Source organism: Lynx rufus, unplaced genomic scaffold, assembly GCF_022079265.1.
Source record: "Lynx rufus isolate CCGP_SWC_20201006 ecotype Redwood Valley unplaced genomic scaffold, mLynRuf1.p SCAF_8, whole genome shotgun sequence".
Taxonomy (NCBI): domain Eukaryota; kingdom Metazoa; phylum Chordata; class Mammalia; order Carnivora; family Felidae; genus Lynx; species Lynx rufus.
Genome location: NW_025814896.1, coordinates 102,735,444 through 102,751,770, shown reverse-complemented (window position 1 = coordinate 102,751,770; position 16,327 = coordinate 102,735,444). Strand labels below are relative to the sequence as shown.

Below are 16,327 nucleotides of genomic sequence, written 5' to 3'. Positions count from 1 at the left end.
GTGTCTCAGTGTGACTTTGACTTGTACTTCCCTGATGATGAGTGACGTTGAGCATCATTTCATGTGTCTGTTGCCCATCCGGATGTCTTCTTTGGAAAAGTGTCTATTTATGTCTTCTGCCCATTTCATCCCTGGATTATTTGTTTTTCAGGTGTGGAGTTTGGTGAGTTCTTTATAGATTTTGGATACTAGCCTTTTATCCGATATGTCATTTGCAAATATCTTTTCCCATTCTGTCAGTTGCCTTTTAGTTTTGTTGATGGTTTCCTTTGCAGTGCAGAAGCTTTTTATCTTGATGAGGTTCCAATAGTTCAGTTTTGCTTTTAATTTCCTTGACTTTGGAGATGTGTCAAGTAAGAAATTGCTGTGGCTGAGGTCAGAGAGGTTTCCTGCTTTCTCCTCTAGGGTTTTGATGGTTTCCTGTCTCACATTTTGGTCTTTCATCCATTTTGAGTTTATATTTGTGTACAGTGTAAGAAAATGGTCTAGTTTCATTCTTCTACATGTTGCTGTCCAGTTCTCCCAGCACCATTTGCTAAAGAGACTGTGAATAGACACTTTTCTAAAAAAGACATTCAGATGACTAACAGACACATGAAAAGATGCTCAACATCACTCATCATCAGAGAAATACAAATCAAAACCACAATGAGATACCACCTCACACCTGTCAGAATGGCTAAAATTAACAACTTAGGCAATGACAGATACTGGCGAAGATGCAGAGAAAGAAGAACCCTTTTGCATTGCTGGTGGGCATACAAACTGGTGAAGCCACTCTGGAAAACAGCATGGAGGGTCCTCAAAAAATTAAAAATAGAACTACCCTACAACCCAGCAATTGCACTACTAGGTATTTGTCCAAAGGATACAGGTGTACTGTTTCAAAGGGCCACATGCACCCCCGTGTTTAAAGCAGTGTTATCGACAATGGCCAAATTATGGAAAGAGCCCAAATATCCATCAACAGATGAATGGGTAAAGAAGATGTGGTATACATATACAATGGAGTAGTACTTGACAATCAAGAAGAATGAAATCTTGCCATTTGCAACAACGTGGATGGAACCAGAGTGTATTATGCTAAGTGAAGTTAAGTCAGAGAAAGGCCCATGACTTCACTCATATGTGGAATTTAAGATACAAAACAGATGAACATAAGGGAAGGGAAACAAAAATAATATAAAAACTGGGAGGAGGGCAAAACATAAGAGGCTTAAATATAGAGAACACACTGAGTATTGCTGGAGGGATGGTGGGTGAAGGGATGGGCTAAATGGGTAAGGGGCATTAAGGAGGACATTTGTTGGGATGAGCCTTGGGTGGTATACATAGGGGATGAATCACTGGATTCTACTCCTGAAGTCATTATTGCACTATATGCTAACTAACTTGGATGTAAATTAAAAAAAGAAAAGAAAGAAAGAAAGAAAGGATAGAGAGAAAGGCTGCGTACAGGGGAAGGGGAATTCTGCAGTAGCTTTCTGTTCTTTCTTAAATGCTGGCAAACTGGAGATTATTTTTGCGGTTAGACACATTCACGTTCACACAACAGGCGCTAGTTGAGTGTCTCCCTGGAGAAGCAGGGAACAACAAGGTGTGGTGCCAGGACCAGAGTATTTTGGGCCAAGTGCTGGACACTGGGAGACACAGAAGGACTGAGTCTTGGTCATTATTAAACTGATGAAGGCGGCCTACTGGTAAGCCTTGAAGCGCCGTGCTGAGCCCATACCTAGGGGAACCTCATACTCCATCATCAAATCAGAGCAACTGAGGCTCAGAGAACTAAGTCGCCTGCCTCAGTTAATAAGCGGTGCAAAGGAGATTCCAATTCAGAGCCTACTGACTGACAGTCTTGTTTGTGAACACTCCCCGTTTCCTCCTCCTTCTTTGGAGAGCGTGCCTGAGGAGCTCAAACAAGCCAAGACATAGATGCCATGGGGAAGATCCAAACAACCTGTGCAGAGTTAGAGACAGCAAGCAGTTGAGAGGTCCCGAAAGCTTCATGGAGGAAGCAGCATTCTATATGGGCTCTGAGGGCTCACCAGGGTTTCAGCAGGTGCATATGTGTAGGAAGATGGATATGGCAGTTTGAGGGAGTGAAACGAGCCAAGTAAGTGAGAAGGGCGAGGGGGATAATTCTAGAAATAGTGAAGGATCCATGTGACAGTGTGAGGGAATGCACGGAGGGTGAAGGAGCAGGTGGGGACATACTATGGGGAACTTGTTATGACCTGGATAGACACAAAGAGTGAGATGGTTTCCTTCCACAAGCAAGGGAGGCTTTTTTAGATCGGGTTGGGGGGAGGAGGCCTGATATGCTCTGTGATCAGAACTATGGTTTAAGAGCTATTTGCAGACTTTTGAATAACTGATGCCAATAATTTGTCTTTTGACAATGTATGTTTTTTAATTCAGGAGTTTTCCGGAATTAACTTTTAACTTTGACAAGGGCCTTAATAAAAACAACAAATTACAGGGGCACCTGGGTGGCCCAGTTGGTTTGGGCTCAGGTTGTGATCTCACAGTCTGTGAGATCAAGCCCTGCATCTGGCACTGCTCTGTCAGTGTGGGGCCTACCTGGGATTCTCTCTCCACTCTCTCTGCCCCTACCCTGCTCATACTCTTGCTCTCACTCTCAAAATAAATAAAATTATACTTAAAAAATATCAAATAGGGGCGCCTGGGTGGCTCAGTCTGTTGGGCGTCCGACTTCGGCTCAGGTCACGATCTCGCGGTCTGTGAGTTCGAGCCCCGCGTCGGGCTCTGTGCTGACTGCTCAGAGCCTGGTGCCTGTTTCAGATTCTGTGTCTCCCTCTCTCTCTGACCCTCCCTCGTTCATGCTCTGTCTCTCTCTGTCTCAAAAATAAATAAACGTTAAAAAAAAATAAAAAAAAATAACAAATAACAAATTTCAAAAAGGAAAAGCCATTTTTATTCTGTGCCCCCCCCCAAAAGATATGATCTCAGAGGAAAGGACAGTCCTCAAAAACAGGAAAGTTGTCAACACCCCAATACACTTAAATATCAAGGGCTCTCTTGTTTCTCATTTTATTTGGCCCGTTTTTACACTGGTGCTGATCTAAGGACCAATATGTAGAAACCACTCTTCTGAAATATCTGGCCACGTATAGGAGGCAGACTGATGCTGAGAGAGACCACAGGCAGAGGAAAAATTTCTGTTCTTAAGGGGCTATTGTAATACTTTGGGCAAACAGTTCTAATTGGGAATGGGGGGGGGGCCTGTGGGCCTGGGTAGCAGAGGTCAGATATGGGAGATGCATCTCCCACGAGCACATGCTATGTACTGCCCTTCCATGACCACCACAGACATGGCTAGTTGATCGGATCACTCTTTCTTGAGGGATCCAAGATACAGCCTCGCAGTCCACAGCACCATAGTCTAGGCAGCTTGTGCCAGGGGGTCGGAGGGGGCACGTGATCCCAAACTTCTTTGCTATCACTATACTAGGTGATTTCCTATGAAGGGAGGTGGGGATGGGGATGGAGAGGAGTCACAGATGTTCTCGATGCTTTAGGCCAGGGGTTCTGAAAGGACTTGTGTTAGGCAGATTTGTGGCCCCCAAAGATGTCCATGTCAATGGACATAGGATGCTCAGAACCTGTCACATGTTACCTTACATGGAAAAAGAGATTTTCTAGATGGAATTAAAGATCTCAAAATGGTAAGAGAAGTGATCCCGGATCATCCTGGCAGGCTCAATGTAATCTCAATGATACTTAGAATAGGAAAGCAGGAATATGAATCAGAGATGTGGCAACAGAAAGAGAAGTCAAGGAGATGAAGCTACAAGCCAAGGAATGTGGGCAGCCTCTAGAAGCAGGAAAAGGCAAGGAAAAGGACTCTCCCAAAGGGCATCCAGAAGGAACACAGCCATGCTGCCACCTTGATTTTCTCCCGGTAGCACCTGTGTCAGACATCTAACTTACAGAACTGTAAAACAATAAATTTGTGTTTTAAATCATTAAGTTTATGGTAATTTGTTACAGCAGCAATAGGAAACTAATTCAAGAAGGTTGCGTTATCCACAGAAACAGAGTAGTTGGAAGGGTGGAGTGAGAAGTCAGTGGATTCTGCTTGGGGCATTATGGATGTTATATGTAAGGTACATGTTACTAGGGAGATGTCCATCCAACAGCTGGAACTTCGGGGACAGAAAGGAAGGAACAACAATATTTTAAAAGGAAGAGAAATGGATAATAGCCAATTTTTGTTGGGTACCTATGAGGTTTCTGGTCCTTTCACCAAGTTATTTTATTTAATCCTTATGACATCTTGAAGGTATGGTTTTTTTCTTTTAACTTCTTTTTGTAAGTGGCCCACGTAAGTGGCCAAGGATTAGGAGATGTGCTAAATATTACTAAGCTAATAACATAGACCAGACTCACATCTGGGTCCAGTCACAGGTGATTTTTATCATTATGGTTCCACTATAATTCTGAAGAAGGAAGTTAAGGGAATTCCTGACCCACATCCTGATTCTTCTCAGTAATACAGAACATGAGGTCACCAATAGGTAATGCCAGGGTTAAGGGGTCACTTTGAGAAGTTAGAGGTAAACAAGGTTTAGAGCAATGGTTGTAGGAGAGGAGACAAATCTTTGGTAACCTGGAGGAGATGCTTCTCAGAAGGAAAGTTTCTTCACATCATGGAGTCACCAACTCCAAGACCAGTGGGTGTCATAGATGATGTCAGCAGTGATTCACTGTCTGTTGGCCCAGCAGAGGGAAGGGGCCAGAGGTTGGGCAGTGGCCAGGAGATCTGATTCCTCCTGACCCTACAGTGATCTATTCTTGGACCTTCTCACTGTGGGGGTGGAAGGAGGTACATGAAGGGATTTCCCCAATGTCTGAGGGCTCCAAGGGGACAGGAGAAGCAACTGCTAATTTCTGGACCTACAGTTGGATTCTTGTTGGCTCAAGGAGCTGTGGCCTTCTGGGATTCATATACCTTTTCCAGCCATTATGGTATGGTACTGGGCTAGGAGCCAAAAGACTTTGGTCTTATTCTACTCCAGGGATTCATAAGCCTGCATACAGATAATAATTATTGGGCACTTAGCATGTGTCAATAGCCTCATGAAGCAGGTTTTCTTTGACCCTTATTGTTCTGATAAAGGAACAAAAGTTCAGAGACTCAGTAACTTGTCCAAGGTCACAGAGCTAGTAAAAGGTGTGGCTAAAACTTAAAACCAGGTTTATTCAACTCCAAATCCCATACTTGATCCACTTTGCTATGAATTAAACTCCCAGTCACAGTGGGGAAACAGATGTAATCGCAATTTATGGTAACACAGTGCGGTAATGTGGAAATAAAAAGAAGGGCGTGGAAGGCCTGGGAAGAAGCCCTTGATGATAGGGAAATGCATGGGGGGGGAGGCTTCTCAGAGGAGGCAGCCTTAAAGCTCAGGGGTGAATGAGTTTCTGGCCAGAAGAAGGGCATTGTGGGTAGAGCAAGAAACAGACAAAGATGTGAAGATGGTGGCCATGTTTGGGAAGAATGAGTAGGCTGGCAACCAAGATGATGAGTCAAGAGTTTATGACATCAGAGGCTACTGTTGGCACAGATGAAGACTGTGAGATTTTGTAAAAAGAAAACCCTCAACACTTCCAGCTAAGTCCTAAAGCTGTGTTGATTATTCATCGTCCCTCATGAGAACCAAGTAGGCAATATTTGGGTCTTATCATTCTGTTCAGTAAATCATTACATTGTTCAGGGTAACATTTTTTGGTGAGGTTTGTTTGATCAGAGTGTAAACTCTAAGCATGTAATCACAGGTTTCTCAGTTTGTTACTCATCCACTATGGTCATCTGATCACAAGGCATGGCCAGCTGCTCAGACTTCTTGAAAATAGAGGGAAATTGGCATCTAGTTGCATAGTCTCTGAGAACTCAAAAATCTCCATCCCTTTTGAGAGTCTCAGTTGGGTGAGATGACACCACCTGTGTGTAATAAGCACTTTTTGTGCTCGCCACTTGGTCTTCAGAATTAAACATTTCAAAGAGCTGCATCATTTTCCATAAATATGGTATTATTAGTTCATTTACCTTTTTTGCACATTGAGTTTTCTTCTAATGTTTTTGTTTTCATCTATGCTGCAATAACTGTGTGATTTTTACCCCTCAGATTATTTTCTGTCGACAAATTCCCTGAAATAGGATTAATGGATCAAAGATGGATAATATTTTTACTGCTTTTGCTACACATTACACAATCACCTTCTGAAAAGTTTAAAACAATAGCCCTAGTTGCTGACATCAAATTTCACTGCAACCTCATCAGCGTTGGGAAGTGTGGTTTTCCTACTTTTTGCTAATTCATGAGGTGTAAATGCCTTATTTTAACTATGGCTTCTTCATTTTTTTTTATTTATTTTTTTATTTTTAAAAATTTACATCCAAATTAGTTAGCAATAGTGCAACAATGATTTCAGGAGTAGATTCCTTAGTGCCCCTTCCCCATTTAGCCCATCCCCCCTCCCACAACCCCTCCAGCAACCCTCAGTTTGTTCTCCATGTTTATGAGTCTCTTAACTATGGCTTCTTCATTAATGATGGCAATGACACATTTTCTACGTTTCTGTTTTCCATCTGATTTCAGCTTCTGGCAAAACCTCCTTTGCTCATTGGTCTACTAGAATTTTGATGTTTTTCTTCTCAACTTGGATTGGAAATCAAACCCAAAATCACACGTGGAAAAACAAGCTAAGGTCTCTTTGGGAATCTACAGAAATGAAGGGATGGACTGAGAAACAGAACAGCAAAGGGATAATGAAGATACAAAATAATAAACGTGAGTTTATTTTTCATTTTTGAAGTTCCTCCTGCGTAGTGATTCTTTTTTAAAAAAAGTTTTTAGTGTTTATTTTTGAGAGAGAGAGAAAGAGACAGAGCATGAGTGGGGGAGGGGCAGAGAGAGAGGAAGACACAGAATCCGAAGCAGTCTCCAAGCTCTGAGCTGTCAGCGCAGAGCCGGATGCGGGGCTCGACCCCACTAATGGCGAGATCATGACCTGAGCCGAAGTCAGGCGCTTAACCACCTGAGTCACCCAGGCTTCCCCCAGAGTAGTGATTCTTAACTTTTTTTAGATGGTACATCTTTTCAATATATGAGTCCTTACCCCCCAAAAATGAACCTGACCTATCACATAAAATTTACATGAGTTCACGACCCACTCAGGCCTATCTGCAGATACCTCTCAGGTTAAGATCCTTTGTTCTACAATCACTGCTTTAACTAAAATATTCATTTGATTATTGCTCAATTTTACCTGTCTTAACAAAGGGTTACATTGTTATGTTTTGTGTTAGAAGGTTAATGTTATAAATAATTCGATGTTGTCTTTATTTCTTTTCCTTCCCACCCCCCCCCCTTTATTTTCAGAGTTTTAAGACTCTTGCTGGGTGGATTTCAAAGTCCCAGAGGGAATTTGACCTCACGACTCAGACCTCCAACTTCAGGTACGACATGATCCCAGTAATGTGGGAACCTCAGAGTCTGAAACAAAAATAACAGATTGAGGTCCCCAAATACTTCAGGTCAATTGGATTCAGAATTTTAAATAACTTTGTTTGAAATATTTAAAGCAAAAAAAAAGAATCAAAGTGTGAGCAAGAGAGAAAACTAACAAATGACCTGGCAGTTTGGAGAATTAAACTGAGTTTTTAGAAATCATAATTATCTTCAAAGTGCTGACAGAAAATGAACTGTTAATACAGAATCATGTACATATTAAAACTATTTCTCCAGAAAAAGGACACAATAAGGAAATTCCCAGACAAATTATAAATGAGTTTACCACCAACAGGCCCTCATTAAAAGAATAAAGGGTGTGTTAAAAAGAAGGAAGATTATTCCAGAAAGAAGGCATATTATTTTTTTATTAGATGCTATAACAAATTGCCACTAATGTAGTGGCTCAGAACAATGCAAAATTATCTTCCATTTCTGGAGGTTAGAATTCTTTTTAAAAAAATTTTTTTAATGCCTTATTTATTTTTGAGGGAGAGACAGAGCACGAATGGGGGGAGGGACAGAGAGAGAGGCTCTGAGCTGTCAGCACAGAGCCTGATGCGGGGCTCCAGCTCACGAACTGTGAGACTATGACCTAAGCTGAAGTCGCATGCTTAACTGACTGAGCCACCCAGGTGCCCCTGGAGGTTAGAATTCTGATCTGAGTCTCATTGGGCTCAAATCAAGGTGTTAGTCAATAGGGCTGCTGGGGGTTCTAGGACACAAACTGTCTCCTTGCTTTTACTACCTTCTAGAAGCTTCCTGCATTCCTTGGCTGGTGGTCCCTTTCTCCGCCTTCAAAGCCAATAATGGTGGTTGGGTCCTTCTCACATCATATGACTCTGACTCCTCTTCTGTCTCCCTCTCCCACTGTTAAGGACTCTTGTGGTTATACTGAGCCCACCCAGATAATCCAGAATAATTTCCCTATTTTAAGGGTCAGCTGATTAGCAACTTGCTTTCCATCTGTAACTTCAATTCCCTCTTTGCCATGTAACATAACACATTCACAGGTCACAGGGAGTAGGAGGTAGACATGTTTGGGTGGCCCACAACATCTGGGATGTCAGTAAGAATGGTGAGCCAAGAAACCAGCAAACGTGTAGGAAAACCTAAACAAAGCCTGTCTTATCTGTTAAAAACAAATCTAAATGTGCTATTAGCAAAATAATAGAACTAAAACGCCATTCAGCAGTAACATAGAGGTTGGGTTTAAAATGCTCCTAGATCCATGTATTTGGGGGGAAGGATGTATAGATATTTATTACCTTTAGACCCCGAAAAGTAAAAGAGCCATGGTAAAATTTCGATAGCAACCACAAAAAGAACAGAAACAAAGTATGTAATTTCTGAGCCATTATGGGAGGGCGGGGAAATGGAATAAAAAAAAATACCGCCCCCCCCCCCCGGGCCAGTACGGCAAGAAAAGAGGAATGAGAAGCATTAAAAAAGAGCTAAAACAGAAATGAAAAATTAAGGTAGTAAAGCAAGTCCAGATATATTAAGGACTACCAAAAAATGAATGTGAACTAAGCTTCCTGGTTGAAAGACAGGTCAGAGAAAGACAGGTATCATATGTTTTCACTCCTATGTAGAACTTGAGAAACTAAACAGAAGAACACAGGGGAGGGGAGGGGAAAAAAGTTTCAAACAGAGAGGGAGGGAGGCAAACTATAAGACACTTAAATATAGAGAACAAACTGAGGGCTGATAAGGGGGCGGGGGAGAGGGGGAAATGGGTGATGGGCATTGAGGAGGGCACTTGTTGGGTTTGAGCACTGGGTGTTGTATGTAAGTGATGAATCACGGGAATCTACCCCCGAAACCAAAAGCACACTGTATATGCACTCTATGTTAAGCTAACTTGACAATAAATTATATTAACAAAATAAAATAAAATAAATCGGGCTTGCTGACATTTACAAGACACATGTCTTAAATACTAAACAGAAAAGTTCCAGGTGAAAGGATGAAAGAATACAGTCAAGCTCTAACTAGAAGACAGCCACTCTATTAATATTGGAGCCGAATTTCATGGAGAGAACACCAACAGGAAGGGGCTGGCCACAGCAGAGTGACCAGGTATTTAGTCGCCACAAATATAGGACACTTCTAAACGTGTACTGCTGCTACTAAATAAATTAGTATTATTTATAGTAACAAATAACTTCAACACACATGAAATTTTGGACGAACCACAGCTATCTGCTGAGGTGCTATGTCCACGTCACTCTACCAAAAGCTTTGCTGGTGTTATCAAAGCGCAATCATCATCCCCATGTCGTGGATGGGGAAACCCTCCCCATACATCAAGAGGTTATGCTTGGGCCATGCCTTAGTGTCTTCTGGGCTCTTCCCTCTCCTGATTGAGCCCACACCTCATCTGGAGAAACTTTTCACATCGCCCATCACCCAGGATGAGGAGGGGATATGTCTTTACTGAAGGACAACAGTCACCGTCAAATGTGTTTAGATAGATCTGGATGGAATCTTCTCTGGTGCACATGAATCAACAGGCTCTGTGGCATGTCTGACTCCAGGTCAATCACTGCATACACACGTGCACCCACAGCCCTCTCCTGGCCTAGCAGTGATGCCCACACGCAGATCCCGGGTCCTGCCGGGGATCTCTTTGAGGAAACCACCATCACTCTGGGGCTTATAGGAAGGCCTCCTCTGTCTTCCCCCTTGTCCTCACCCCAGGGTTTTTTTGTTTTGTTTTGTTTTTTTTCTGGGCCTGGGGCTTGCAAATCTTGCCTCAAACTTTTCTTTAATCAACCACACCAGGCCCCTAGCATATTGATCCCAGAGAAGGCCTCAGACCAACACCCAAATTAAAGAAACAGGTCTTGCTGCAAGAGGCAAAGGCTTTCCCTCTTTTCTACAGTTTGCACTTCTAGGCAGGAACAGGTTCAGATGCTGGCCAGTCTATAATGCTGCCAGTATTCCTGTGGCATTGGAGCAAGCTCCTTGCCCGGTAGGACGCTGCGAGATGTGCTGGAGAAAGCCAAGGTCCTGCCCCTTCTGGGCCCTATGTCCTTAACAGGTTACCCCTCACCTTTGAACCTCTGATTGACAGTGGTCAAAAGCCTCCGGTTATTGAAGGCATGAAAACATAACCTATATAAAGCATCTGGCATGGTGCCCAGCACATTTCACATTTCCCTCCGACCCCTTTCAGGAAGTCCATTTCCTCTTGGATGGGCTGGCTCTTGTTTCCATTGTGTCATCAGATCCATACTAAGGCCATGTTGGACATGGGTTCTGGGAATTAATTTTTGGCCTCAGTTCTGTCTGCAGACTTTCCTGTCATTTACCTCCATCTATCTATTTGCCAAATGGAGGTATTTGTATTTGCCCTTCTGCCAGCTGGAGTACCCAAAAGGTTTAGGCTTCTGGCCATCCTCAGAGATTTAGGGGTGGTCTTATACTGCCATTTCTTAGATCCCCTATTGTTCTTCATGTGTAATAAGAATCCCGTCTGCTATTCGTATAGGGGTTAGCAGTTCACAAAGCTCACCCAGTAAAAGGTAGGTCAAGTGTGTATTTCCCATTCGAGAGCTGGGAAAATTGCATCCCAGAGATCAATAAAGACGTTTTTGGGAAACAGTCAGTGGGTAGGTGAGAAGTTAAGGTGTTCGGCACTGAGGTGTCCCGATTACACATCCAATGATTTACTCACAAAGGAGATGTTATGGTGAAGTAGGCTCTGAGTGAAACAACTCTGTGCCTCAGTTTCCTCATCTGTAAAGTGAAGATAATAGTTAATACCTTCTGAAGACTGTTGTGAAAATTCAGTGAGATAGCCACTATAGTAGCATCACAGTTGTCATTGATCATTGCCACTGTAGATGCTGGGGGGCACTGCCCAGACCTACCCCTGCCCCATAAGGATGACCTGTCCCTGAAGAAGTCATGTCTGCCCTCCAAGGGAAGCCTGCATCCAGTGAGCAGTCAGTGTGGGGATGCAGAGACCCGGCTCTCTTTTCAGGTCCACCCTAGCTCCAGATGTTCTAAGGGACGGGCTGAGGCCTATGCTGTGACTGCATTGCAGTTCAGGTCCTTCTGTTCAGTCTTCCTTTCTTCGCACCACACAGGAGTGGCTCCTGAGCTAAGTCCCCAATAAGTTCCCAGCACGCTAGTCTCCATTGCATGCCAGTCTCTGTGTGCACGCGTTAAAACCATCCTCGGTCATTTAAGCATGAACCACAAAGGGGAGTAGGTTTGCATGAAGCCATCCACACAAAGTCCTCTTCCCAGAGCAGCAGGGAGTTTGGCCCAGGTTAGGTGTGCACTCCATGTCCTTGCAACAGACTAGGATGGGGAGACTCTCCTGAGGTCTAAGTCCATGACCCTGGCCCCCAGCACTGGGATCCAGCCAACTGGGGAAGCCTCTAGGTCTGGACAACTCCAGACCCTTGGCTATTCTGTTCCTGGGCACAGCCTTCTTTCCCCAATGATGCAACCCTTTGTAACAAACCACAGGTCAATTGCATATTCCTGTTACCGAGCACAGAGAGGCTTTGTAGCTCAGTCTCTCCAGGAATTCTGACGCACCGCAAGACCCTGTGGTTAGAATACTTCTTTCCTAATAAAAGCCCCTGGCCTCAGAAAAGGAAGCTTTCTCAGGTGACTAACATTTGAGGCAGGGCTTCCCAGGACCCAGCCACCCTGTTGCATGAAACAACCAACAGAGATCTACTTTAGCTCAAGTTATTTTAGGCGGGGGGCGGGGGGGGGTGCGGATAAGACCCCATAACCACTATCAGCTCCCCAACTTCTCTTCCCCCAGATAAGCATAGAGTGTATGCTCCCACGGCTTTTCCCTTGGAACACTACACTTTAGCTCTGCTTTGCCTAAACCCCCTAGCCAGGCTTTCTTTCACTTTGGAGCTTCTCTTCCCTTTTCCTCCCCTACCTGCCCCATCTTCCTCCCCTGGCTGCTCCCCCAAGCCCAACTACAGTGTCCCTGCTCTGCACTCCCACAAAACCCTGTGCTTCCCTTGTCCATGCACATATCACCCTGTGATGCAGTTTTCTGGAGGTATGAAGACTGTATCCTGTGAAGACAAGGACACGCCCACCACACTTACCTCTGACCCCTCAGGACCTGACATAGCACATGGCAGTGGTTGGGGGCTAAGTCTTCATGGAGCGAATGTACATTAGATTTTGTTGTGATTGTTGGTTGTTGTCACAAGGGACCAAATCGCACTTAGAACTAGCTGACAGCTTTTACTATTTGGCTGCTGTGAAAGCCAGTAGAATGGCTTCTCTTTCTTAGATTTAGCGTGAACGATACCAGGAGGATTTAGATTGTTCTAACTCAGGTCCTGAGTCCCATGCACTGTGGCTGAGGATGTGGTAAGACGGCTGGGCTGAGAAAAGCTGGGGTGGCTCACCCACATGAGGCAGGGAGCCTGGCAGACAAAACCTCAGACAGGCCCTGCTGCACCGTGGACTCACGTCTAGGAGCTTTGTCAACTGCAATGTACCCCACACACGTGGGCAATGACTTATGGATTTTGAGGTCCTCAGTTTGAGAGCAATTACATGTGGCCTGGCCTCTGCATTCTAGTTCCTCCTTCCCAGTGGTGCATTAGTTTGGAGGAGCCATCCCCCCAGCTACTGTCCAATCAGCCATGGCCTGGGGACAAAGTCAGGGACATTTATACGTGACTGGCCCTGTGAACTGTGGTGGTGGCAATGGGGAAGTTCCCAGAAGAGTGGATCGTGGGGTTAAGCAGAATCTGCACATCTTGACGTTGGTTGATGTGAACATGTGTGTTTCAATGCGTGACCACTTGGAAATGTCATGGTGGCAGACTTATTCATTCATACAGATGTGTGAGTGGGGTGTGTGTGTGTGTGTGAGAGAGAGAGAGAGAGAGAGAGAGAGACACTGCACCTGAGTGGTAGCTTCCCATCCATTCCTTTATTCATTTCTCCATGTGGCAGGTTCTGCACCATGTGAGTTGGGGATATAATGGTGAACAGAACAGACACAGTCCTTGCCGTGACCTGCCGGGGAGGCAGAGGTCGCACAGAGGATCACACAAATGAAGGTTTTAAGGGTGAGGATGGTCCACTAGTCAGTGGAATGGGGCAGGGGAGGGTGTTCCATGCAGAGGACGAGCCTATGTCAAAGCCCTGAGGCGGGAGGAAGAGGTGAACTTGAGAAATCAAAAGGACTGTGTAGCTAGAGTTCAGGGAATAAGGGGATTGTTCTGCAGGCTGAGCCTGGAGCCAGGTTGTATAGACTCTCCTGGAACCTGTGAGGACTAGTATTGATCTAAGACCGTGTGAAACAGCTCAATGGTATCTCTTGTCACAACTCAGATCCATTGCTCTGGCCTCATGACCGAAACCAGCAGGAAGCAGGATGCCCCTTTGGTGCCTGTCTCCCCTGGCTGAAGTGGAGGGATTCTCTAATGCTCTTAGTCTTCCCACAGTGCACAGGAACCCTGCCATTGAGCCTAGCATATGACTTCCCTTTGGGGCCTTGGCATCTCTCCTACCAGGAGACCTCACCTGCAGCTGTCTTAATCTGAGACATGGATTCTAATAACATTGAACCTCAATATCTCATTCCTCCATTCCTGATGCCTGCTCTCCTCATTACCTCTTGCTTTTCCCTTGTCTTCTATCTGTCCCCCACCCCCTTCTTCTTTGTGCAATGGCCTGGCCCAAGGGAGGTCAGTGCTGGAGTGAGTGGTCAGTCATTGTTGTTGGAGGCAGAGTGCCTCAGTGTTCTTCCGAAGCAGCCCCCCTCCACCACCCAGGGTCCCCAGCCACCAGGAATTCCCAAGTTCCCCATTGCCAGCCCTTCCCACAACTGTAGACTTCCCCATCTCTGGGACGTTTTTGACTCTGGGCTTCTCAGGTGCTCTGAGTGCTCCAGGCCAGGCCACTGATCCCTTAGATCTTTGCAGCTTTGGAGGAGAGGTGATAAACCTGGAGAGGAAAGTTCTGGAGTGGGCTAGGCTCTAGAGGGCTAGAGATGCCTACAAATGGTTCCTCCATCCTGGAAGTGCCCCGTGTCAGGCCTGGATGGGAAATGCCAGCCTTGTGCACTGATCAACATGCCATCCCCGACCCAGACTGGCAGCCTAGCTTACCATCTTACCGACTGCAGACTAGGCCAAGCTCTTAGCTCCCCATGGAGACATCAGACCCATGCTCTGCCAGAATTATAGCTCATACTTAGATAATGCTTCCTGTGTTCTAAACACCTTATGTTTGTTTGCTCAGTCCTCACAGCCACCCCGAAAGGTGACTAACAGTCTTACCTTCCTTTTACACATGTTTCTAAGATCACACAGATGTAGTTTGTAAGACTGGGATCTGAAACTCTGAGTGCCAGAACCTGCCTCACAGAGTGGTCCTTCTGGTGTAATAACAGACATGCACACCATGATGACAAGATGGCATCCACAGGCAGGTTCCCAAGCTGCCCCAAGGGCCCAACTTTCCAGGTTTACAAAATTTAGTTCCTGATTCGTTAGCAAACAGGAATTTCTCTACAAAACCTGCTTCAGAAATTCCCAGCCCAAACTCGGAAGCCTTGGCATTCTAGCTGATGAGCCAAGGCTGAATAGAACAGGAAGTGAAGGCCTTGTGGGAAGTCCCTGTGGTCAGAAGTACCCAGGAACGGGCACCCTGGCCGCCTCTGGCTCTCTGCATCTCTCTGCTGACTTCAGGCCCTGTGGGCTGAGTGAAGGGGCCCTGGGAATGAGCCCAGGCCCCAGAGGCAGGGTTAGAGGAAAAGTGAAGAACTCCAACAGACCCCTATTGAAACGTTTATGAACGATGAGCCCTTCTGCAAGTAAGCATGGCCTTTCCTTCTCCAACAGAAAAGACAGGCTTGAAGGTGGCCAGTAGGCTGGCCCGCCCCTTCACTCTCCCCTTCCCCTGTGCCCTAAGGCCCTGTCTAGAGCAAAGCCCTATTTCAATGCACACAGCCTATAAAGCATTTTACAGTTTGCATGCCATTTCTTGCTCCAGCCTGCCCCTAATCTAAGGGACACTTCCAGAGTCATACAGCTGGTTAGTGGTAGGCCAGAGGACAAGATTCAAGACCTCTAGCTTGCCAAGGGATCCCTTGCCACTGCTCCCCATGCATCAACCCAGATGGTTTTAAAGATTCCTGAGTTGTCTGCTCCCTGATGGCAGGACCCAAGGGCATAAAGCTAGAGAGCAAGTTCGGAATGGCAAAGAGGAGAAGGTTTAGAACATAGAGTCTTCTAGAGAAGGTGGGGAGAGAGTATCTGGCCTTGTGGGCAGTTGTCATGCCAGGAGCTGGGGTGGGGAGCCTGAGGGTAGCTGGAAGAAAGGATGGACGCCCTGCTGCTCCATAAGCCACACCCCAACCTTATGAGCCTCCACATGGTCCCCAAATAGACCAAGAAGGTCCCCACCCAAGGGCCTTTGTGCTTACTCTTCCCTCCCCCAGGACACTCTTCCACTTCTTTGACATTACTCAGGTCTCAGGTCTCAGGTCTCAGGTCGCAAGTCAGCTTCTCAGATTGGCCTTCTCTGACCACTTTGCAGAAAACATGCACCCACCCCTAGGTCCCTCAAAAACCTATCATGTATTTGATTTCCCCTACCACACTTCGTTTCATATGAAGGTAGTCCATTTGTTTCCTAATTTCTTGTCTTGCCCTCCTCTGTTAGACTATCAGGGACCTTATCTGGCTTTCCCCCAGTGCCTGGAAGATTACCTGGAACACAGGATTAGGTCAACCCATATTGACTAGGTGAATAAACGCATGCATGCATGATTGGGTTGA

The 16,327-nt window shown here is 45.4% G+C and overlaps 1 long non-coding RNA gene across 1 annotated transcript; it reads left to right on the top strand.

The window, feature by feature from the left end:
* The first annotated feature begins 6,626 nt into the window (after window positions 1-6,626).
* On the top strand, window positions 6,627-9,571 carry LOC124503396 (uncharacterized). The gene is made up of 3 exons (XR_006960162.1): window positions 6,627-6,815; window positions 7,407-7,483; window positions 9,486-9,571. It is a non-coding gene; the product is annotated as an uncharacterized LOC124503396 (long non-coding RNA).
* The last annotated feature ends 6,756 nt before the right edge of the window (window positions 9,572-16,327 follow it).